General features: G+C 40.5%; 1 pseudogene; it reads left to right on the top strand.

The window, feature by feature from the left end:
* The first annotated feature begins 371 nt into the window (after positions 1-371).
* LOC109457583 (peptidyl-prolyl cis-trans isomerase FKBP1A-like) overlaps positions 372-26,760 on the top strand; it is a 67,023-nt pseudogene continuing 40,634 nt past the window's right edge.

Raw genomic sequence — 26,760 nt, 5'->3', positions numbered from 1 at the left:
TTTAAAATGTGCAATTCATAGGCATTAAATACAGTCAGTGTTGTGCAACCACCACCACTATATAGTTTCAGAACTATATTATCACCTCAAAAGGAAACCCTGAACCTATTAAGCAATCACTCACCATCCCACCATCCCCACTGCCCCCCTTCCCTCAGCCCTTGCAACCCCAAATCTGCTTTCTGTCTCTTTGGATTTGCCTACTCTAGATCTTTCATATCAATGGAATTATACACTATATGGCCTCTGTGTCTGTTTTCTTTCACTTAGAATAGTGTTTTCGAGGTTGGAAAACATTTTGAAAGGAGTATTTTTGTTGCTTCCAACAGTAATTTCGTCTTGTTTGGAGGTGGTAGCCGAGTCCTCCCCCGATGTCACTGCTTGCAGAACAGCGGCCCCTGGTGGACTCCGGGAGAAATTCGCTCACCCAACTGCAGTTGCTCTGCAGACAAGCATTTGGCAGTCGCCCTCTGTTAGGGTCCGGAAATGAAGGTAAGAGTTTTCTTTTTAAAAGCCCTGGAGTTTTAAAAAGTTCAATTCAATTTGCGCCTCCTACAGAAGCTTTACTAAAACAAGACTGCAAGGGGAAATGACGTGTCAACCTGGTGTTAGTGATTTTTAGTAATCATGCTCTGTACTAAGAGGAATTTGTAGGGTCCCGATAAGTATATGGGGCCACTTACGTTGCTTGTGATTAGTCCAGCAGGATTTGATGTCCTTATAGGTTGGCTCCAATGAAATAACAAGTGCAATTGGAGAAATCCATACTTAAAGTTACGTTCAATACCCATTAATTAAACTTAAACACAATTGTGCAATTGCTTTGGTTATTAGTAGCAGTCAAGTGGTGAAGCCCTGAAAATTGCCCCATCAAAATTCAAGCCTATGACAAATGAGATAATAAAGAAGATGCATGGTTTTATGTTAATAAGGCTATATTGGACTTTGTCCTCCCCAAGCAGGACAGGCTAGTTGTTAAATAGATCTTTGGCCAAGTATTCTTTCCCATTATTTGGCTGCTCCACGCCTTCAGCTCTAGAATGTTCCTAGGCACGTTTCTTCACTTGACATACTAGAATGGACCCAAGGCAATAGGAGAGAGGCATCTAAATAATTTTGTCAGGAGCAGGTGGGAAGCTAATAGTCATTAATTTAAACAAAAGCCCCTTGTATGTGTTACCATTGCTCCCCGAACTTCTGTCAGCAATTAGTGAATTGGTGATTAGTCTACTATTTTATATGTCTGTTCTTCCTCCCTGAGGAGATCTCTCTCTCTCTCTCTCTCTCTCTCTCTCTCACACACACACACACACACACACACACCTATCATCTTTCCCAAAGCCTGGAAAAGGGCTGAGCACGTAGTAGGTGCTTAGTAAATATGTTTGGATGATTGTCTAGATGAAAAGCATTTTGAAGACATGATGTCTAGTTCTGACTTTGTGCCTGTGTTGTGACCTATCTCACTAAGTACTTGTGATGATCAGATGGATAATATGCTCTAAAATAGGACTTCAAATTAGGAAGTTTCCACAATGTGACTTATGAAAGCCAGTGGTAATAATTAGCCTTCTGCAGTCTTTGGTTTGGTTCCGTTTTTGATTGAATACCTGTTACTTGCAAGCCAGAGGTGTGGACATTGCCCAGGAGTCCTAAAAAATTTAGGCACAGCCTCTGTTCTAAAAGAAATTTATAAGACTTGATAAAAGGAGATGAGAATAAGACAAATATGAAAATAATCATATCAGGAGAGCTATTCAAACTACTTCACTATTGGTGTGCCACAGGCAACTACCAATGAGAACAGAAGTCGGCTGGATATCAGAACATTGAGGATCAATCCTAAATAGCAGTAAATGACCTTGACAATTATGTCTTCACCAGTGAAAAGAGAATAAGGAACAAAGTAATGTGGCTAATCAAACTTTCCTGCTGAAGTACTTGCACACATAACAGCAGATAAGAGTTTTTAAAAACTGTGCATTTTTCTGGGCCTGTGTGGCCCCAAATGGCCTGCTTTGATTTTGAAATGACTTTGAAGTCCTGGGCTTTATCCCAAGCATGATGTACATTTGGCGTTTTGTATCACAATGGACCCCATGACTTGTGTCATCATATAAAAATACCCCACACACCAACTCAAATTGGAACGTAACTGATGTTCCAGGCAGCTTCGCTGGGTTTATTTAGGTGCCCTTGGAGGGCTTCCTTACACTGCAGAGGGTGTGCTGCATGGGAGAAGCATGGAGTAAATCCTGCAGTTTGTTCCAAAGGATCTATGTCCATTTGGGATCTATACACTGTGTGAAGAGCAGCACATCTTCATCTTATTTTATATATTCCAAACCTTGAAGACTTGGAATTGCGTCATTCACTGTGGAATTTTGGGATAAAAGTCTCAGTTTTCCTGTTTCTAGACTAGTTTGACTCCATTTTCTATGGCAACTACATATTAAATATCTCATACATACATAATGTGCTGTAGTAAAACATAAAACAACTTCATTGAGTATTAATGTTTCAACAACCCCATGGCCCCCATGGATGAAGAAATAAAGAACCAAAGAGGCTGCCTTGGGCAAGTTGTCCCAGTCGGTAGATGGCAGAGTCAGAACATCAGTTGATCCAAGACCTTGGTATTTAAATCCAGTGCTGTTCCCACCATACATTTGGTTTCTCTTCAAACCCAAATTGCCAATATAAACCTTTATTTTAAAAGTTGTTCTTATGTAAAAAGGAAGATTGTTTAACCCTGACTCTTGTAAATAATGATGCCCTCCTAAGCTTCTTAAACTCCCTGGATGATTTTCTGCCCAGGAAATCATTGTAAGGGCAAGTAGGGTCAGAAGTTTGATTGGCATGCTGCTGTCCCCGCTCCAATCACACCTGACACTCCGTGAGGTCTCACAGTCACCTGGATCAAAGCTTTGGAACCATCTTTCCCTCTTCCTTCCTATTAGTACCTTTTATGCACCAAGTTGCCGATACTCATCAGGTGAATGATTAACGGCCATTGAACTCTGAAAGAATTAGTATCAAGGCTTCACTTAGTATTAGTCTCGGGGCTTCTTTTACTTTCCTGCCCACACTGGCTGACCCCTTGCCTGGTTTGTCTGAGTCAGACAAGAGGGAATTGGGATTTCAATGCAGGAATGTGACGATAAGAGAAGAGTTCGTTTTCAGTTCTTTTGACTTCCAAACGATGTTCTTGAGAAACAAAAAACAAAGCCCCAAAGCAGGTGGGATTTACTGTTTAAGCAGTAATAAAGATTAGAAAGAAAGCTAAATGAGAGAGTTTAAGGGCAAAGACCACAGGGATTAGGTGGGGAGGCACCTGGGAGGCTGTTTTAGGGAAGTGTGTGGAAAGCTTGGAAGGTAGCAAATGCTAAGGAGCCCCTGGGAGCTGACCCTGCAGCTGCCACACACCCAGCTGCATTCCTCACAGCTCCTGGAGGAGGGTGGTCCATCCAGGCACTTCACCTCCTCCGTGGATTAACCCCTGGGTTTCCTATCCTAACTACCTTGCATGTTAACCCCTCCCCCCCAAACACAGATGAAGGGGTGGGTGGGAGATTCTTAAAGAGTCAAGTAAACAGGAGACCTGAGGACAGGTGGACAGAAAGTGAGTCTTATCCAGTCCTGAGGAATCTAGGTGAGAGCAGGGTGGTCTTTTGTGCTTTGCCCTTTCTTGGAACACAGTAGGGTTGGACCAGGATTTCTTCACTGTAGCTGCTTTCTGGGAACACAGGGTTCAGATAAAGTTCAAGGTTGGCAAGGGAAAACTGTAAAGCAAAGATGTGTATACTGCTGTTTCCCACCTCTACAGTTAAAGGCTTCTTTTCACATGGCTGGCATCCTATCTTGTTCCCTGCTAGTTGTCAACTAATTCTTAATAAAGTGTGAAATATTAAGGTTCTGATCTGCATAAAAATGGTGTTTGTGATGTTATGTTTGGACTATGTATGACTTTTAATCTGTAAAAATAAGCTTCTGACAGATGCCAGGTCACCTGGACTATTACATGGAAATCTCTGCCACAAAGGGAAGAAACGTGCATTTTCTTTACACACCCAGATCTGCTCTGATAGGACTCTTGTGACTGTAGCCCCCTCCGTGAATGGTCCCCTAGCCTCTTCTACATCAGAGTTGGTCAACCTCTTGATAATAGGGGCGGGTTTATGCCTTGTGCTGGGTGCTGTCCTGTGCACGGCAGTATATTCAGTGGCATCCTTGGCCTCTGCCCTCTATTTGCCAGTGGCATCTCCATCCCATCCTCACATGTGCAGCTGTGACATTCTGCAATGTCTGCAGACATTGCCATCTGTCTACTGGGGAGCCAAATTGTCCCTAATTGGGAACTGCTGATTTAAGAGTTTATGTTTCAGATTCACAAAATGTCAGGATTTGAGTAGAAATGGAGACTATAAGCCCTGCTTTGAGATAGAGTATTAGATTGATAGGGTAGCAACACGAAGCAGCATTGGAGGCCAGGGAAGTAGACAGAAAAGCAAAGCATCACTCGTACCAAGTGTTAAAGATCCCAAAGTAGCAGTTAGGGAAAGACCAGCGCCTGATGAGGAAAGACTTGGGAGTTTCCAAACGAACAAAATTAAAAAAAAAAATATGTGTTCAGGAGACCAAAAGTCCACCCAAAGGACATGGGGTATAGTCACTGAATTGTTATTCTGTTATTGTTCTATTTAACGGTTTCATATGAAGATATATTTTGGGGCTTCATTCAATTTACACTAATAAATGATACTTTATATTTTAAGGGGCATATATTCCTCCATGCTCTGTTTACTTATTTTTTGAAGATCTAATTGACTTTATTAAGCGATTCATGAACTCGGTAGCATCCCATCTGGCAACTAGAATGGCCTCTGTTTACTTTTTAATATTTTGAATTAAGAGAACTGTAATTACTTGGTATCAGACTCAGTGGTGTCATCTTGTGTTTCAAACCTCAAACTGCAGGGGAAAGGATCATGAGAAAGTTCTTTGGGAGCCTAACAGGCAGTTTTACTCCTTTCACAGGTAAAAGCAAACGAACATTTGTTTGTCTTGTTCTTTTGTTGCTTTTGGTTTATATACCACTTGTACACCTGAAATCTATGTAATTTTACTAACAATTGTCACCCCAATAAATTTAATAAAATAAAATTAAAAAAAAAAAAAAAAAAGCAAACGAACAAACAAACAAACAAATGAAAAACATGACAAGGTGGTATTGATAACAGCTTAATACCCAACTGTTTTCAATGGTATTTCTGCCTTAACAGTATTTTCACTAGTTTTAAGTCTCTTAAAAACAGGGACCGTATCTCATTTGTCTTTGTACCACTAGCACGGTCCTTGGAACACAGTAGATGCTTGGTAAATATCCACTGAATAAATGGATAAATACACACAGTTTGAGACTCTAAGAAATGGGGCCCCATGTAGAATTTCGTGCATAGACAAGCATGTTGTGGTGGGCAGTGGGGACAAGAGAAAAAGCATCAGAGTATTTAAGTAGTTTCTGTGCCCGTTGAGAAATGACCTTTATCAAATAGACATATGGAATAAGGTAGGACCGGCATTTTGCCATGGTCTGCAACACTTGCCATTATCTCTACAAAGAACATTAACGAGGACTGTGCATGTTTTCTAATGCACTCTCACCGCCCAGCCACAGCTCCAGTAATATCCAGAGGACCTCATCCTCATTCTGCAACTGAGACCTCTGACTCCTACCGCTGCATTTGTGCATAAACTTCGCCACCTTCCCTGCTAGGAACTAGAGAGTTTAAGATTTCTTAGACTTTGTTCATTCCTGAATTTGCATGTCGAAACGAAGATGTGGAAATACCCATTATAGACATTCTCCTGTGTTTCACAATGTGTTGAGTGCCATGAGATTTATAGCTTGAGAACGCAATGCACACAGATTTGTAAAATTTCATGGAGATTTGCCAGAGTGGAAGGAAGTCAGTTACATTCCTCTGCTTTTAAGTATTCATTTTATAGATTTGTCAAATGATAATAATATTCATTGTTTTCCCCCTCACTTATTACTTCTATAAATATATACTATCGAGTGCTTATTCTGAGTGGAGAATTGTGCTAGGACCCTTTAAAGACCTAAAAGTGAGGAGGGCAGAGTCTCTTTCTTCCAAGGGTTTAATCCAGTTAGGAAGACTTCCTCGTAGAAGAAAGAAGGCACACCCCCCTTTCTATTTATTAAAAACAAAAAAGTAATAAAAGAAAAGAGTGTAAGAGTTATGTAAAAATGCGACTGGTGCAACTTTATAAGCCCTGCATTATATTCTGTGATTACGGTTCCACACTGAATATGCTTGTTTGGTGCAATGAAGTGAGAACTGAGGAGAGTAAATCCTCATTGTACATCCTGTTCTTCATCATTTTGTTAATTTGCTGTTGGGTATCAATATGTCCTAATGGGTGTGCCATGAAATGTGCCTTAACCTGATAGTTAATATTCTTACTAACTATCGGTTTGTTGAGGGAGGAAAGTGGGAGAGAGAAATGCTTTTGTTCCTCTGCAAAGGAGAGATTTTGGCTATGTTTCAGAAAACCAACACATAACTATTGGAAATATCCAGAAGACTTGGGTTGGGGGTGGGGGGGAGAGAGAGAGAGAGAGAGAGAGGGAGGGAGGGAGGGAGGGAGGGAGGGAGGGAGGGAGGGAGAGAGAGAGAGAGAGAGAGAGAGAGAGAGAGAGAGAGAGAGAGAGATTCTGAAAGAAAATTGATAAAGCTCTGTGGGGAAGAAATACTCCCATGTACTTGATTAAAGTACAGGCATCCCTCGCTTTATTGTGCCCCCCAGATGTTGTGTTTTTTACATATTGAGTGCAAGACCCTCCACCAAAAAAAAAAGACTGTGACTCGCTTTATTGCAGTGGTCTGGAACTGAACCCACAATATCTCCAAGTTCTGCTTGTACTTGGTGGAGGCTCAAGCAACACATGTGATTTAACAGTATGTTGAAGTAGGAGGGCAGGTGTGACTATTCTCCTTTAATAAAGGAGGAAACTGAGGCTTAGAGATAATATTTGACTTGTCCAAGGTATAAATGTGATAAGTGTAGAAGTCAAGATTTGGAAATGAAAAAATCTTATGATTCCAGATTTGATGTTTTCCTCCATTCTACCAGGGTCTACCCTGCGGTTGGGAGTCACCAGACAATGGAGAAGAGGGGGATGCTATTTATTGTTCCGTGTTTACCGTTCCTCATACATTCACCCATTCTTTCAGCAGGTACTCATTGTGTGTCTAACGCACAAAGGGCCATACGATGCACACACATCCCACTTTGAGGATGGAAGTGAGGCAAAGGGAGTGAAAATTGTCCCTGTTCTAAAGGAACCCTGGACCCTGGAAGGCTCCTCTAGAGCCACCCTCTTGCCCCTTATACTGTCGTTCCAACTGCCTGGTTCTCCATTCCATGGTGTTCTACCTTTCCAAAACTCTTGGTCGAAACCTAGACATTTCTTTACGCTTTCTTTCTGCACCAAAGTGGTCATTAGATATTTCTCCATGTTTCTCTCCTTTTCTAATGCAGAGAGTACAGGTCTTCATGGCAACGTGTTTTAATTTCTTAATAATCTTCTGAGTAACTGCTCCTAATCCAGTGTATGTGGCATGAAGCTCCTGGAGCCATATTTTATGAGCATATTTAATAATCTTCTATTGCCCTAGGAATATGCAATGTCTCTTTTTATATATCCCATCTGTATTAGTCAGGGTTCTCCAGAGAAATAGAACCTATAGGATATATACAGATATATATATATATATATGAGGAGATTTATTATGGGAATTGACTCACCTGGTCATGGAGCCTGAGAATCCCACGATCTGCCATCTGCAAGCTGGAGACCCAGGAGAGCAGTGGTGTAAGTTAGTCCAAGCATGAAGGCCTAAGAAACAGGAGGATGGACATCCTAGCTCAATAAGGGAGAACACACCCTTCTTCTATCTTTCTGTTGTTTTGGGGCCCTAAATAGATTTGATGGTGCCCACCCCCACTGGTGAAGGTGGATCTTCTGTATTGGGTGTACTGACTAATGCTAATCTCTTCCAGAAACACGCTCACAGACATATCCAGAAATAATGTTTTACCAGCTCTCTGGACATCTCTTAGCCCAGTCAAGTTGACAAAATTCACCATTACACTATCTTATTCTAACTAGCCAAGCCAAGACGGACTCTACATTTTCCAGCTGCCTCTCTTTCCTTCTAAGGTCATATTCTAGTGTAATTCCTCCAGATTAGACTCCACCATTCACCACACACACACACACACACACACACACACACACACACACACACACGTCACATTTATTATTCCTCTCTTGGAATCCTTCCTTGAAAAATGAAAAAGAAAAGGTATTATTAATACCAATTGCAAAGGATTCTTTTAAGGATTAAATAATGTAAAATGCTCTGCGTGGTGCAGAATAAGCTTTCAGAAGTAAATAAACCATTAGTTAATTCTCCTTCATACACTAAAACTTAGTCCCCATTTACCACTCTTTTGCTTTGGCTAAAGTCCTCAGCACTTAAATTTTCATTTATACAATATTGTCTTTGTTACATTTCTTAGGTTTCCTTGTTTGTTGTACTTAAGTAGATTGTAAACAGCGTTAGATTAAGGCTCGTGTGTGTGTGTGTGTGTGTGTGTGTGTGTACGTGCTTGTGTGTACTTTATGGCACCTATTACAGTGTTGTGAATACTATAGAATTAAATGGATATCTGTTACGACTTGCACATAGAAGAAACAATAACTTTGAATAAATGTATAAAGTAGATCATAGAGATTAGTCACCTGTTGTTTATTCTTTAGACTGCAAAGCTGCCTCTGAGGGCCTCTTGACAACCAACTGCTCCTTTTTCATCTACCGTTCTTGATTCCTACCTCTCCTTCAATCCCCATATCCAGTCAATCATTACATTTTATCAGTTCCACTTTCCTTTTCAGTCTTGAATCTATATAGCCATACCAATTTTCCTGGACTCCCCTGGATGTATCATGCTTTGTCTTGCTTTTGCTCGTTGTACATCTGATCCCTCTGCCTGGAAAGCATTTCTCCTTGATGACTTCTTCTTTCCTTTGATTTTAGGTCAGATATGGCCTCTGTGAGGAAATCTTCCCTGACGAGTGTCCCCACTACCTGCCACGTGCCCATAAGGAGTTAGACGTTCCTCTTGTGTGTTCCCATAACACACCGTTTTTCATTATACTTATCACTCTGCATTGTCATTATGGTCTCCTTGAAGACAGAGCGTTACTTGAGGGCAGGGATTATCTCTTTTTTACCATTATGAGTATATTTGTATATCCTAGCAAAGTAGCTGAGACACAGTAGGTGCTCAATAAATATTTATGGACTGAAGAATAAATGAGCCAGAATATAACCTTGTCTTCTAATGTGTTAGTACTCTTTAGTAGAAGCAACTAAAAACTTAACCCAAAGTACTAGCTTAAGCAAAAAAACCACACAACTCAGTATCTCACTTAACTGAAAAATCCAGGGGCAGAGCTAGTTTAGTAAGGACTCAGACATAACTTCTCTTCAGGAGGAATAAAGGGGAGACAGGTGGGGTGACAGAGTAATATCTTAGGCTGGCTGCCCAAGAAGCAGAAACTGAGACAGGGATTCTTGTGCAAGCAATTTATTGAGGAAGCGCTCTCAGGAGAAGAGGACTGAGGAAAGCAGGATAGGGCAGCAGGAAAACCTAAGCAAGGATGTGGTCTCAGCTGGAGACCAGCTACAGCCTAATCCTACGCATGAATGCATGAATTGGCAGCACCAAGTTGGTTCCACCTAAAGCAAGGGGATTACCTTTTGTATCCCAGTGTTATTTGGTTATTTACTAGTTGTGGGCTGCCTCTGGAGGTAGGGCAGGGTGCTGTAGGGTGCTACACATCTATCAGGGTGGCTCCTGTTTGGTCCAGGACACCTTTCCTGAGAAAGGGAGCTGAGCACTGTTAGCAACTAGGAGATGGGGATATTGGCTTAGTTAAAGGCATCTGGACAATAGTGCCCAGGAAAAGGGAAATGAAGGTTCAGCTCCTCTGGAATTGTATGGATGAAGGTGAAGCTGCAAAGAAAAATCTGAGACTTGGTACCCAAAGAAGGGGAGGCAAGTGCTGGGAAACAACTTGGGAGCAAGAGTCTCTGTTGGTTAGAGATGGCACAGTGCCTGACCCTCTGGCCCCCATTATCAGCATGGCCCTGAAAGGACATGTTGATAGCTTTAGAAAAGGCTTGCAGTTTATCTGCATAAATAGGTTAATTTTGTTCTGCTAGTTCCCTGTATTGTCATGTTATTTGTTTAACCCCTTGAGTGGCTGAGTATTCAGTGACAATGGACAGGGTAGGGAAAAAGGTGCATTTTGTAAAAGTGAGGAGAGGGAAACAAGAGTACAGTCTCTGATAGAGAAACCTCCCCACTTTTAGCTTTGTCACTTTTTGGGTAAGGAGAAATAAAGAAAAGTTTACTCCTAAATCCTATAAGCAAACAATCTGAGGCCTTGTGGTGTTTCATATCATCAGTTTTAAAGCTTTCTGGAAAGAAAGTTTTAAAAACCAACAAGAATGCTTTCTGTTGAGAAACAATATTAAGTTTCTATTTTACACAGGAGCCTAAAGAACTTTATAGCATTCAACCTTCCTAAGATATGACACCTGATCTTTTTCTTTTCCATCCTTTGGTTTTCTTTAATTAGCTGTAGGTAGTAGACCTTAACGTATTTGGCAGATGGAACATTCACACACCGAATCATTTACTTTCACAGACCCTTAACTTCCTTCAAGCATCATGGTAGATTTAAACAGTCATGCATTTGAGAGGTTGCTCTGTTCAGATTTCAACTTGAACATATGTCTGTTATACTTTCTGAACTTGAGTTCATGTCTTCATGGGACAACTATGAGAAAATCCATTTAACTGGGGTCCTGTCTGAGTTTGATTATTAAGGATAATGAGCATAACTACTTATTAGTCTAAGTAAGTCCCTCTGCCGTGGAAACATCTGTCATGTGAAAGTGCTAAGGCTATGGACTTCGCTGGCAAGTATGGTATATGGTTCTGCTTCAGTGATGAAATTTAATCTTATCACCAATAAAATAGCCTGCAATTACGTAAAAAATATCCAACCAAAAAGAAGTGTGAACTTGACTTTAAATAAACGCTGGTAGAATTTGTTCCTTATTCATGAACATTAATCCTAATTTGAACTGTAACCTGATGTGGCCTATTAAAATGTTCTGATCCAGGCTTTTGTGTGTGTGTGTGTGTGTGTGTGTGTGTGTGTGTGTGTGTGTGTGTATGTTCTACCCATCCCCAACCTGTAATTACTCTTCAAATAGTAATTTAAAGCCCCTTTTCATGCTGTAGGTGTGATTGTTGAGAGACTTTGGAATGAGGCCCAGTGGGTGGAATCATGAGTGTACACGAACAGTGGGCAGGCTGCAGTCGTTCCTGGTTGCAGAGGTCGCTGCTGCTGGCTGTGCACGTCTCCCTCATACACCGGGCATGACGTAATGCTGGCTTTCTCAAAGTTCAGTTATGGACTCTCTTCACAGTTTTTACCATATCAGTGTATCGCCTGTGCAATTTTTAACAAAAAAACTCCCTTATATTAACACATACTTTTATAAAGTACTCTAGCCTCCTCGTAAGTAATAATTTCCATGTCTGAGAGATTTGATGGGCCAGTTGTATGCCTTATTTCATTAGATCTATGATACACATTTTTCCACATTGTCAACATCTCTGAAGTCCTGATGTGTCTGACAATGGATGCCAATGACCCTCCTTGTCCTTGAAGTTGACTAGGCAGTAGTCAGGACATAGCTGTCTTGCCTGACACCTTCTGGTGAGAAGAAGAAGGCACCAGATTAAAAAAAAAAAAATGAATGGATGTCATGGGTAGCATGGGTGAAAATCGTGAAGTGAATGGGGGAACACCCTGGAAAAAATGCAGCTTTGCCAATGCTATCCGTGGCATAGACTGTGATAGATGACAAATCATGGATGTTATTGACCTTGAGTTTAAAAATGATTCAGAAGAATTGAACACTTGATTGTAAAGAATTTTTTTCTTTATCTCATAGCTTATTTTATTTAATCTTTGCAGTGACCCTGGGAAGTATGGTTTTCCTTTTTTTTTCTTTGAATTAAAGTTTATTGGGGCGACAATTGTTAGTAAAGTTACATAGTTACATAGATTTCAGGTGTACAATTCTGTAATACATTATCTATACCTCACATTGTGTGTTCACCACCCAGAATCAGTTCTCTTTCCATCACCATATATTAGACCCCATTGATAGTAAAGAAATTTAAGGAACATTTTAGCTAATTAAATTTGCTTATGTCTTCCTTTTCATATATGCCCAAGTGTAATTTATTTTTAAATGTTATGTCCAAAGAAGCCTATTTTCCTTTCAGTAAAAATAAAATAAAAATGTTCAGTGATAAGAAAACATTGGGTCATAGCCAAGTTCTTTTTTTCTTAGCAGTACATAAAATACTGGTGTATATTACAATTGAAAGTGTCTTGAATTTGATGAGATAGTATATTATCTTTAATACACATTAAAATAAAGCAAAGCAATCCATCCATAGAAAACCTAAAAACGTCTCAAGTATCTGCAATATTGCATGTGCTGTGTTGGGGTAACATTAGAATAGTGATTCAGTGGAGTCAGTTGCGGGTTGGAATATGGCCTTACTTACTTACTAGTGGTGTAATTTGGGGAAGTTACTCACTTGTTAAGTCCCAGTTGCTTTATCTTTTAAATGGGTGTCTTGAATGAATACCCCCAGAAGCAGACCCTGAGACAAAAATGGGAGTGTAAATGGGATCCTAGGAAGCAAGGGTAGTGGGAAAGTGAGACAAGGAGCAAAAGGAAGCCAAGACAGGTGTGTCTGTGAGCAGGTCACCACTGTGGGCCACTGAGATTAGACCCCACTGTGAGCTGATCATGGCATGTATAGAACATGCCTCAGAGTTAACCTATCCATAGGGCAAGGAAGCTATTTATTTATCACATTCTTATTTATCGCATATTTGATACTTGATAAACATTTATTTATCAAGTACTGTTCTGTATTATTAAGGGTTACTCGCAGGGATGTGACCTCTGTAGCAGTTCTGGGCTGCCCCATGCACCTGCCTTTCTCAGGAGGCAGAGAAGTGCTGGCGCTTGCAGAATGAAGATGTTGACACGTGACAAAGGTGAGTGCTAAGGGAATACAGACAGGGAAGTCATCAACACCATTTCCTCCCATGGGAATAATACGAGCTTAGACAATTAAGTTCACAAACTTGTTGCAACGATGTTGCTAACCTTTTCTTGATTTCAGAGGGATTGTTCATTATGAATTTGTACCAACCAGACAAACAGGTAACCAAGTTTGCTATTTGGAAGTCATGAAAATGCTGCGTGAAAAAGTTAGACGATCTAAACTTTTCACCACAATTCATGCCTCATGTGTCACAACAATGTACCAGCTCACGTTAGCGAGTTTTCAGCCAGTAAACGATTAACTGTATTGGAACACCCTCCCTACTCACCTAATCTGGCCCCCAATGACTTCTTTCTTTACCCAAAGATAAAGGAAATATTGAAAGGAAGACATTTTGATGGCATTCAGGACATCAAGGGTAATATGACGACAGCTCTGAGGGCCATTCCAGAAAGAGTTTCAACATTGCTTTGAAGAGTGGACCAGGTGCCGGTGTCAGTGCATAGCTTCCCAAGGGGAGTACTTTGAAGGTGACCATAGTGATATTCAGCAGTGAGGTGTGTAGGACTTTTTCTAGGATGAGTTCGTGAACTTAATTGTCCGACCTTGTACATTACCTCAAGGCACCATTGTGAGTATTAAATGTGATCAGACATACAAGCACTTGCATATAGTAAATTTTAACAAATATTGGCTAACTTATGATTACATATCATCTTCACCTTGGACTGTCATCTGTCTCCCCAGTGTGTTGGACTGCAGTTCAGTGTTTTGTAACAATCTCACATGATGTGAGGTTTGACTTTTGTATGTCCTTAAACTATTCCTTCCCTGCCTCTTGGTTAGTGTGTCTTCACTCCAACTGGCCACTCAGCAAAACTGTAAGAAATATGTTTTTCTTTTTGTATTTGAATGTCATACTGCTGCCTCTCCATAGTATGTTATTTCAGAGATTTGTCCTCTTTTGGTGTTTGTTCACTTGGTTCCACTCTTGACAAATACTTTGTGTACAACTTGTTTTAAAAGTAACTATTTTTTTTTTTTTTTTTTACCAATTACATAAAAATTACATGCTTATAAAGGATCAAAGAATTACTTCTAATCCTACCATTGAGATAACCACTTCTGACCTTTAGTAGGTCTTTTTCTTCAGGTCTTTATATATTTAAGTGGGCATACATCTACCTTCTACCCAATACTGACATCTTTCCTTTCCCTTCCTAACTGCACCCACATTTTTGAGGGCGCAAACACTCCCCCCGCTACCCCCCCCATGACAACTGTGTAGAGTAGCCATACGGATTGGTACAACAGACCTAGTCCACCTCCAGGAATGGATCTTAATTGGCCTAAATCTTTCAGAAAATGCCTCCTACTTGATCGATTTTTTGGTTCAAGGATGCACGTAACCTGATGGGCATTCACCCAGACCTAAGCCAATGAGTGTATACTATTCCTCTCATACAGAAACAGTCATATCTCAATTTAAAGGAATAGCCTTTGTTTGATGATTGGGGGGAGACACCATCTCCCTTCTACTGGGCCAGAATGAGAAAGTTTATAGCCTTCATTACTGCTGACAGCTCTTTATGCTATAAATTCGAGAGGCTTGAACCTTACCTGTCATTGTGGATGAGAAAGTAGAGGGAAGTAAAGAAAGAATCAGTTGAATCTGTATTTACCAATAGCTAACTCTAGAGACTCGTGGAGGGTTAGGGTGAGGATAAATCAGGTCTCTCCTGCATGTGTTTTCTTCCATATACGGGGAGGTACTGAGGATGTTTCCTTGAAGTTCCTCATGAAAGATCAGACTTCACAGAGAGAGATAATAGAAATAATTATTTTTTCATAGGCTGAGAGATGGTCTATGGTGAGTGTCAAGTATTTTAGGAAGCCACATGGCCCTAACAATACCTTTGAGAAATACCTTCCATCTTGTCTCTGCTATAGTGAAGATGTATCAGGACGTTTGCATTTCAGGGGACGAGGAAGTGAAAGCGAGTCTTGACATTCTCTTTTTAAAATAATTTTTTATTTTTCAATTATAGTTGATATACACTATTATATTAATTTCAAGGGTACAAAATAGTGATTAGACATTTATATAACTTATGAAGTGACCACCCTGATAAATCTAGTACCCATCTGACACCATGCATAGTTATTACAATATTATTGACTGTATTTCCTATGCTATACTTTAAATCCCCATGACTATTTTGTAATTGCCAATTTGTACTTCTTAATTTCTTCACCTTTTACACCCATTACCCTAACTGTCCACTCTATCTAGAAACCATCAAAATGTTCTCTGTACACATATCTATGAGTTTGTTTTTGTTTTGTTTGTTCATTTATTTTGTACTAAATATAAGTGAAATCATATGGCATTTGTCTTTCTCAGTCTGACTTACTTCACTCAGCATAATACCCTCTAGATCCATCCATGTTTTTGCAGATGGCAAAATTTCATTCTTTTTTATGGCTGAGTAATATTCCGTTGTATATATGCACCACTTCTTTATCATTCAGCTATTGATATACACTTAGGGTGCTTCCATATCTTGGCTATTGTAAATAATGATGCAATGAACATATAGATGCATATGTCTTTTCAAATTAGTGTTTTGGGATTCTTTGGATAAATACCCAGTGGAATTACTGGGTCCTTTGTCTCTTGTTTTAAAGTCTATTTTGTGTGGTATAAGTATTGCTACTTCAGATTTTAAAAAAATTTTTCATTTGCATGAAATATCTTTTTCCATCCCTTTACTTTCAGTCTCTGTATATCTTTCAGAGGTGAGTCTGTTGTAGGCAGCACATATAAGGGTCTTGTTTTCTTCTCCATTCAGCCACCTGATGTCTTTTAATTGGAATATTTAATCCATTTACTTTTAAAGTAATTATTGATAGCTAAGTAGTTATTGCTATTTTATTATTCATATTTTTGATCTGTTTTTCTTCTTCTTCTTCTTAAAGAAGTCCCTCTAATGTTTCTTGGAATATTGATTTGGTAGTGATGAACTCCTTTGGCTTTTTCTTATCTGGGAAGTTCTTCAAAATCAAATTCTTTGATTTTAAATGATAGCTGTGCTGGGTAGAGTAATCTTGGTTGTATGTTCTTTCTTTTCATCACTTTGAATATTTCCTGCCACTCGTTTCTGGCTTGCAAAGTTTCTGTTGAGAAATCAGCTGACGTCTTCTGGGTCTCCCTTGTAAGTAACTAACTGCCTTTCTCTTGCTGCTTTTAAGATTCTCTCTTAGTCTTTAACCTTTGGAGTTTTAGTTATGATGTGTCTTGGTGTGGGCCTCTTTGGGTTCATCTTTGTTGGAGCTTTCTGGGCTATCAGTACTTTTATGTCTATGTCCTTCACCAGGTTAGGGAAGTTTTCCATCATTATTTCTTCAGATAGGTTTTCAGTTTCTTGCTCTCTCTCATCTCCATCTACTACCCCAATGGTGTGAATATTGGTATGCTTGATGTGTCCCTGAGGGCCCTTAAACTATTCTCATTTTTTTGGATTATTACAAATTACTGATTCAATCCTCTGCTTCATCTATTCTACTGTTAATTCCCTCTAATGTATTCTTTATTTTAGTTATTGTATTCTTCATTTCTGGTGTGTGTGTGTGTGTGTGTGTGTGTGTGTGTGTGTGTATGTGTGTGTGTGTGTTCTATTTCCATTTTTATGTTTCCTATCTCTTTGTTGACATTCTCACAGAGCTTCCTATCCTTATAACCAGTATTTTGAACTCTGCATCTGGTAGATTGCTTGTCTCCATTTTCTTTTTAGTTCTTTTTCTGGAGCTTTGTTCTGTTCTTTCATTTGGGATATATTTCTTTGTCTCTTCATTTTGGCTTCCTCCCTGTGTTTGTCTCTATGTGTTACATAGAGCTGCTATGCCTCCTGGTTTTAGTAGAGTGGTCTTATGTAGTAGGTATCCTGTGGGACCCAGTTCTCCCTGGTATGTCCCTTGTGTGAGTTGTGTGTGCCCCCTTGTTGTAGTTGAGACTTGATTGGTGTTCACATGTAAATGGGAGGATGATTGATTGTGAGGACTGTTTGTGATTACAGTGGAGAAGCTGTTGTGCAGAGGCTGGCCCTATGGAGCAGAATTTGCTTTAGCAGGACTCTGGTGCCTGCTGAGACTTCACTTTAGGTGTGTCATTTGTAGAGGTGGTTGGGGGGTGCTCTGGTATAGTCTGAAGCTGGCTACCAGGTGTGTTGTTTCTGGGACCTTTTGGGAAAGATTCTGGTGCAGGCCAAGTTCAGCTGCTGCCTGTGTACTGCCCTAGAGCACTTGGTATGAGCTACAATGTGATCTGCAGATTGTTGCCACTTGTCCTGGGCTTGGAGATTCCTGGGAGAGACTAAGCTGTGAACTGGGGTTGGCTGCCACTAGTGCTGGGTTTGGAACTACTTAGCAGATGATATAGGGCACGCCTCGGCCAGATGCTGCTTGTTTGGGAATTATGAATCTTTGAGAGATTTTTGGAAAGTCCACAGCATGAGCCAAGATAGGCTGTTTGTATGGAAAATCCACTGCAAGTGGCTTGGGTGGGCCTGCAAGTTGGGTGGGGCATTGTCTCAGGAAATCAACAGAGTGGGGCCAACGGGGTTAGCCAGGTTGATGGAGACTCAGATATGGTGCCTGCCTGAGTCTCCATGCTGGGTGGGGGAAGAACTCAACAAAGGAACAATGGCTCTTGCCAGTACTTCTGTCTGGGAGAAAGATGCCCCTCCAGCTCTTTCCCTGAAGCCAGATAATTCCTCCCCATTTGTCCCTGGTGCCTTTGCAGCTCCTGCCTCAGTGTTGGAGCTCATAACAAGTGAATCCATCAGCAAGTAAATTCATGCACAGGTCATTTAAGAGGAACACCCTCTGTCTCACTCAGCCGCCATCTCCACTGGTTTTCACAGCCAGAAGTTGTGGGGAATTCTCTTCCTGGCACTGGTATCCTGGATTGGGGAGCCTGATTTGGGGCTGGGACCCCTCACTCCTCAAGCGAGACCTCTGCAGCGATGATATCCCTCCCAATTTTTAACTGACAGACATGGATGTGGGACCAGCCTGTTTTGCATCTCGATACCTCCTACCAGTCTCAGTGTGGCTTCTTCTGCATATCCTAAGTTATAAGACTTCTGTTCAGTTAGACTTTGGGCAGTTCTCAATGATGGTTGTTCTATAGTTTTGTTGTAATTTTGAGGTGGTCATAGGAGAAGGTGAGCACAGTGTTTACCTATTCTGCCATCTTGGCTGGATCCCTGAAACTCTTTTCTTATGAGAGACTCTCCAAATTTGTTCCAAGGTAGTACTGTGCTCTAAACCAAACCACAACCTTGTGGGAGTACACATGTTAAATGGTCACATGTCCAAACATGAAAAAGGATAAGGGGTTACTGGGATCAAGGAATTTGAATCCTCAAACAGTCCTTTACAACACCTATAGGTTCTTGAGGGTGCTCTGAGGAGAGAGGAAATGTAAGGGACCTTTGATGTTGGGTCCCTGATTCTGGTGAGCAGGGTTGGGTTACATGGAACTATTAAAGATCAGACTGCCTAGGTTTGAATCCAGACTCCATAATTTCCTACCTTTTAAATCTCAGGCAAGTTATAAAAATCCACTGAACCTCAGTTTTTTTCATTTGTAAGGAACATGTAATAACAGAACTTACTTCACAGGGCTATGGTGAGGGAAGAAAATGATTTTAAAGCACTTAGCACAATGTCTGGCACACAGTGACTGCTTCATACATATTAATTATTGCTGCTCTGCTGCTGCTTCTGCTGCTGCTTCTGCTGCTATTAGTATTATTTGCCTGGCCAGACTTAAGTTGCTTGCACTAGAAACATAATTCTTATCCCTAGATCCAGACCCCAAACTTGTGTTTGTGCTCTTATGTCTTCTACAATGAGGAGAGAACCTGGAGGAAAAGTAAACTGTCTGAGTCTCGACCTTCAGAGCTTTTGCTCTAAGCAGAGTTGACCATCTCATGGTGGGGGTATGTCCAGAGAGGGAAGCTTCTTCAAGTCTCTGATACTTCACTAGCCACATGGAGGATATGTTCTTCAAAGAGCCAAATCAGAGAGACCATTTCACACAGAAGCCAGGGCTTCAGCCTTTTTGCTGGGCTTGACTGAGCCCTGCTCCCTAGCATTGCCCCTAATTGTGCCCTTGGCTGTGATCCTCCTGGGTGGTGAGCAGGAAGGAGGGAGAAAGACTTGTGAGGAAAGGAGGCTTGAGCTGCCCCTAGAATAGATGATACTGTGTTTCCCTGAAAATAAGACCTAGCTGGATAATCAGCTCTAATGCGTCTTTTGGAGCAAAAATTAATATAAGACCCAGTCTTATATTATGTGAAACTGGGTCTTATATTATAGTAAAATAAGACTGAGTCTTATATTAATTTTTGCTCCAAAAGACGCATTAGAGCTAATTATCCAGCTAGGTCTTATTTTAGGGGAAACACGGTACTATAAAACCTTTCTAATGCCAAGTTGGATATTACTTCCAGTTTATACAATGTTTTGATCAATATTTCTTATAAATCTTACTGAATATTTAAAAGCATAACAGAGTTCCTTATATAAGATATGAAACACACGTGATACACCAGAATACAAATTTATGTGTACAATTTATACATATTCATGAATGCATTTCTAGTAACCCAAGGAATATTAGCAGTAGATTAATTTGGGTGGGGATAGAACATGTTATGAGTTAGTCTGAGGGTTGGGGCTGAAAAATATAGAAAGGGAGAAGGAAACTAAGGAGGGAAGGGAACATCTTTTAAATCCAGTTGCTTCATATATGTTCTCTCATATGGAGAGAAGTATCGGTTTACAAAAGAGGTATCATTATTCCCATTGGGCTGATGCCTAATATCACAGACAATAAGCAGCAGAATCCAACTTTAAACCTAGGATGGTCTTATTTCAAAGCTCACATCTTATCTATTAGCACCATCCTTTAATTTGCTTTAAATAGTAGAAAACTGCTGTGTGATGAAGTCAAATGGAACTATTACTTCATTAGTTGCATTGTGATAACCTAGAATGCCCGCTATCACCTTGCTTACTTAACAGTGTTTTGCAAGTTCTGGCCCCACTTTACCTATGCAACTTTTATTCCCCAGGAGCACAGAAGAGGCCTCTGTTCTAGGACGGCCAGACTCTAGACTCCAGCACATGCCCACCTCTTGCTGGTGCTGTTTCTCACCTCTGAGATGCCCTCTTCACACCAATGAAACCACAAACGCTTCCTTCCCCATTTCTGGTTATTCCTTTCCACTCCTGCCCCCAATTTTGGCAGTCAGATCTGCAATTTTCATCCTTAGGTCAGATGGCAGAAGTCAATATTTGGGATTTGTTTCAAAGCCTAGCTCTGGGTAGAAACAGGATATGTAGACAACTGCATGATGAGTAGGTTACAGAGCTGAAAATAGATAAAAGTTCTCAGGAATGGGTGAGGCAGAAAGCAGAAGAGAATCAGGGAGGGTAGGTTTTATGTAGGTAGGTCTCTAGGAAGCCAGCCTTCAAGAGGCTGAGTCCTGGGGGGTGAGGTGTGTTCATGGAATCCCAACTCATTTGGGGAATTTGAGAGTAGAGATGGCCTATGCCCCCAGATTGATTGGCATTCCCTTTGCTTCCACTTGATATGGAGTAGTGTAATGATGCCCTGGGCTGAGAGGGGCCCAAAGCAGTCCCTGCAGCTCAGAGTATGTAGGGAAGTAGGTGTTCCTTCCAGAGCAGCTTAGACAGGACGTCCAGACAGCCATTGGATTCAAGGGGCCTTGCAGCTGGGAACATAGAAGACACAGCTTTGCGCTGTGTGGACTGATAACCCGTCTCCCAATGGGAGACATCTAGGCACATGCCAGTGTAGGTGGGGGAGGAGGAGACCCAATGCAACCTCTGTCCCAGTCCTGAAGACTATGGAAGACCCTCCTCGCCCAGATCAATTTAGACCCGGTAAGGTGGGGGCAGATTAAGGTTCTGCCTCTCAGATGGGGCTCAAAGCCAAAATTAAGTTCAATTTAAACAAAAACATCAGAGTTTGTAAAGTAATATTGAAATAGGCTGGTGAAGGTGAAGGATGGCTACTCCAGGCTCCATAATGGTCCAGGTATCACTTCTCTTAAAGGGAAAATCTTCTGCTCTTCAGCCTCACAAAGCTTGAGACAATGTCAGGTGCAGGAGGGACACAGTTACTTACTTCTGAGATTGTTGTGAGAGCAAGTGGGATCGGGATACTTTCGTGATAACTTTACTAGCTTTGCAATCAATTGGGAATTTGCCTGGAGATGTTCCATCCAACATAAGAGAAAGTTCTGGGGAGAATGATTGGAGATGCAGTGTACTAGCATGAATCAGGGAAAAAGGTTGGTGGAAAACATTCACAAGGAATTAAATATAAACTATATACCATTTGATGATGATCAGATTGGAAAAGACAAGAAAAGAATGATAACACCTAGTGCTGGTGAGGAAAGCTAAGTGGGACTAAAAGTTATTCAGTTCTTTCTGGAGGGCGGTTTAATATCATGAATCAAAATATAAACTGTTTACTTCTGAGTCAGCAATTCCTCTAGGATTTTATCCAAAGGGAAGAATCAGACAAGTATGAAAATATGTGTGTGTGAGAAAGTTGATCCTAGCTTTGTTTATAGTAGTGAAACATTGGGAACCTCAAATACATTAATAAAGAGTAACGTAAATAAATTATGGAGTATCCATATACCAATCAGCAATCTTTATGCAAACCCGTCTAGAGCTGTTATGTAGACATTGCAATGATTATGCAGATTTATACTTATTAACACAGTGTTTGAGATATGCTATTAAATAATAAAAGCAGTTTAGAATCAGCATATTTGGTGCAAATGATTTAAAAATATGCATAGAAATAAGCTCAGAATCTAATATACAGCATGGTGGCTATGGTTAAGAATACAGTATTATATACTTGAAAGTAGTTGAGAATAGATCTTAAGCATTCGCATCATGTATGCGTGCATGTGTGAGCACGCGTGCACACACACACACAGTTACCTATGTAAATTATAAGCTGATGGCTTTGTTAATTATCTTGATCTTGGTAATTATTCTACAGTGTGTGTGTGTGTGTGTCTGTGTATCAAATCATCACATTGTATTTTTTAATATATATAATTTATCAATTATTCCTCAATAAAGTTAAAAATATGTATAGAGAAAAGTCTGGAGAATATTACACCACAATGTTAAAGGTAGGTGTTTGGGGAACCATGGAGATGTTAAAAACGATTAAAGTGATTTTTACTTTCTCCTTTTCACTTCAATTAATTCTCTGAAAATCTCCTTTAGAATGAGCATGAAATATATGCTCATTTATGTTTATTTAAGTACCATGGGGTACTTAAATAAACATAAATTGGAACAGGTGATCTCCGGGGTCCTTTCCTCCCTGCCATGCTGAGCTTTCCCCCTTTCCCCCACAGTATTTTCTCTCTTCTCTAAACTCCTGGGGCAGTTAAAACTCAACTTCTGCCCAAGGTAGGAGTTCAACAAAGCTTCTCCATTAAAGATACTGTTGGTGATGAATCTGTCTTGTGCTGTTTGTCCAGAAGCCTTGTGAATTCAACCAGATTTTAAGTTACCCGAGGGCAGGAAGCACACATTACAATGATAGTTTTTGATGGGCCAGTGCTCCTATACGAGTCTGAGAACCCAGAAGGCAGTAAACAACCATCTGTGGGTTGATTTGGGTGTAGACAGGTTGGGACCATGTAGATTAAAATGGCATTTCTCAAATGGGGCTTGAAGACCTGCAGGGGTTATAGGGTCAATGCCTCACGGTTGTCACAACTGCACAGCAACCACAATAAGATAAAGCGCCAGTGACCACTGTCCTGGGGTCTTGCTAGTGGTAAACACGGAAGCTGCTTTAGCACTGCCCTGGGGATGGGTCCGGTGGATGCCGAACTCTGTCGGCTTCTGCTTGTGCGACGAACCTCTTACTCTTGGCTCAGAGCTACATCTCCCTTGAGCGTGACTCAGTGGTGACATCTGAAAATCAGTGGTCTGAATTTCATACTGCTCCCTAGCTCTTGATAGATGATGTAATACAGAATTGTACACCTGAAATCTATGTAATTTTACTAACAACTGTCACCCCAAAAAATTAAAAAAAGAAAAGAAAACAGATGAAAACTTTGGTTGTAAGTAAGTATCCTATGGAGAAAGAGAGGAAAAAAAGTGAGAAAAAAGAAAAAAAGAAATAAAGGAAGGAAAAAAAAAAAAGGATAAAAGGAAAGACCAAAGGAAGGAAGGAAGGCAAGAAGAAAAAAAATTAGAAGAAAGATGATCGAGGAACTTTTGCAGATACTGTCTTGGAAAGCAGGTGTAAAGACTTTTATAGGCCTTGGGCTGTGTTCTCCTTAGAGTGCTTTAAGGAGCTTTTGGGCCCTTGTAAACGTGAAAGACCAGAAGCCAGGAAGACTGGATGGAGATCCAGCTCTGGTGTTAACCAATTGTATGGCTTTGACTAACTGCAACCTCTCTAGCCTCTTCTTGAAACGAGTAGGAGATCTCGGTTGCCTCCCAGCTCTAACATTCCATGTCTTACAAATTATAAAAGCACACATTCTGAAAAGGGACAGCAGGGATTCATTGGTGGTGGCCTTGTTACCAACCTACCCAGCTGTTCAATTCGCCACTTGCCTTTGTTTCTGTCCTTTGCCCCATATAGTGACTGTCAGAAGATGTTTTCACAGCTCCTCACAGAAAATGGGCTCTGCCCCCATGAAAACGGTAAGGGGTCCAATTCCCTTTGTTTGCTTAAAATCAAGACTAGGGGTTACCCTAACATTTTCCGTCAAATTACAGAAATGACAAGATCTCAAATCCTTTGCTTAATGATATCTAGTTTTGATAGATATTCAACGTCTTATCTAAGTTCCTGAATATCCATAAAAAAGTCTGGATGGTACTTGGCTCTAATTAGGCTACACAAATGTTATCCTGTGGCCGTTAACTCTCAGGACTGGGGTAAAGCAACAGTCACAGAGCCATTTAAAAACCTTATTACTGAGATATACCATGCATACAGGAAAGGTATAACTGAATTAAGTACACTGATCACAAATAGACTGCTGGGTATTTTACATATGTACACACCTATGTAACCACCATCCAGATTAAGATATTAGAACATTCTGGCACTTCAGAATATTTTCTTCATGCCCCTTTCTAATCAATTATCCCTCTCCCACCCCACCTCTGGGGATAGCTATTTTGACTTCTATCACCATCGATTGGTTTTGTCTGTTCTTAAACTTCATATAATGGACTCATGTAGTACGTACATTTTGGGTCTGGTAGGAAAAGTCCTTATGTTCGCTTCACTGTAGCCACTTATGTTACTGTCTGGTCTATGCCTCTCTTGTTAACTGCTATAGACAGGGCCACTGGCACAATTCCTGACATAAAGTACATGTTGTCTGACTGCTGTATGCACTGTTACATATAACTATATAATTTTACCCGGATGATTTAAACTCTGTCAAGAGTTTCCAATCTCTTTGATCGGGGGCCAAAAGTGTTAGGGAATAAAATGGTGAATCCAGAGAAATAGACCCTGTCGAAAACAAATGAACCAGATTCAGAGGGGAATCACCATAATTGTGTTAAGGGGATCAATTGCTCCTGAAGGTATTTTTTTTAAAAGGCATAATAAGAGGAGTCATCTCACTCCTAAATAATGAACAAAGTAAATAACTAATTCATTTGTCTTACAGGCCTACCCAGAAATGCAAACAAACAACCTGCTATTCAGCAGAATGTCACTAGATGGGGATCTTGAGTCAGTCATCCCTTGCTGGTTTTCTTTATCTCAGGTTTTCTTTATTTGAATCTGTTTTACCACGGGTCTGAATGCACATACAATGCAAGTTTACAATTTTGGCATTTCACGTCTTTTTGCTGAACTTTTTGGGGATGGTAATTTGGAGTAACATGGATTTAAATGTATTAGCTTAATTAATTTCTCATTTGGGGTCCCAGGGAGGTGGAAGCACCCCTGATGTGCAGGCTGTGTGCTATTAATCTGGAGTTTATTTCTGGCAGAAGCTACCAGTGTTTATTCACACTGCCCCCACAGGGTGTGGCTGGTTGTGGAGACTATCATTATACCTTATAACTGACTAAAAGAGGAAATCCTCACTAGAAATTGCTCTGCAGTGGCCAACAAGTGAGCCCAACTGTTTTATTTCCATAGAATAAGCAGTTTCGATTTATTTATAAAACTGGACCAGTGAAATCTAATGCTTTTTGTCCTTTATTCTGGATGAAATTCCCGAGTGATTTGACCTTGTAGAGAAATCTAGAAGTAAGAGGTAAAAACCTTTGCTTTCAATTTTTTAAATTTATTTATTTTTTTGTCAAGTCAGGCATGCCATTCAAGAATAAAATCCTCAGTTTACTGAAAACAGTGACTGAAGCAGCTTGTCTTTTCGGTATAAGTTTTTAAGCAAACTCAGGAGCTGGGCAGTTTTGCCTGTAAGGTGTTGACTTTCTATCGAGGGACAATGTAGCCATTTCCTTTTGGCTGCTAACTGAAATGAGTTTGAGTGTCTCAGCTCATTTCATAAGAAACACAAGAAAAGCCCACATAATAAAACATGCGGTTCGGGATTTTTGCCAGTCTCTGTTCAGAAGGTGCCCAGAACTACATTTCTTCAAACTAAATTCCTGTTCCACGTAGACTCTTGTACTTCCAGGTAGGTTCAGTTGGAGGGGAAGGAAGGAAGAGAAGAAAACTGTAAACCGTGATGCATCATGCTGGAGGAAATGATGCTGGTGACTCAGGCTGAATGCCTTGCCTTCCCGAGGACCCCACATCAAACGGGTGCATGTGTCTGAATCTGCATGATTTAAAGTCTCAGACAGATGCCATCTCAGCTTTCCCATTTCATGTGCTGCTTTTCAGCTTCTTCAAAGCTGCATCATAAAGAATGATACAGACTTTCCTCTTACTGCCATTCCCTGTCCCTGCCACAGTTCCTACGCATGGGGCAGCCAGGAGGCAAATTCCCCATGGCCTGCAGCAGTGTACTAACTGAGCAATTCGTCTGTCTCTGGCATTCCCCTGGAGAAACAGGCTCCAGGACCTGGCTGTGGCTAAAGAAGGGGCTGTGCCATTTGGGTCTAACTCTGAACCAATTTTCCTAAGTATGGGACATTATCCAAGAAGAGTCTCAAAATTCAGATCAAAATGATCATTTTATCAAGGGAAGATATTTGCTTGTGTGTTTTCTTTACTTTTTCTTAAACAAAAGTAAACAGTGTTCATTAGAGAGAAAAATTCTAGTAAACACAGGAACTTTAAGGAAAAAAAATTGAAAATCATTTGTAATCCTACCACCTAGATACAAATTCTGTTAATGCCTTTCTGTGTATCCTTCAATGTGTATATATGGTATACACATATATAAAATTTTTACAAAACTA

The sequence above is a fragment of the Rhinolophus sinicus genome, chromosome 6 (assembly GCF_057876585.1).
Source record: "Rhinolophus sinicus isolate RSI-liver-muscle chromosome 6, RSI-T2T, whole genome shotgun sequence".
Lineage (NCBI taxonomy): Eukaryota > Metazoa > Chordata > Mammalia > Chiroptera > Rhinolophidae > Rhinolophus > Rhinolophus sinicus.
This window is presented reverse-complemented; position numbering and strand designations above follow the sequence as displayed.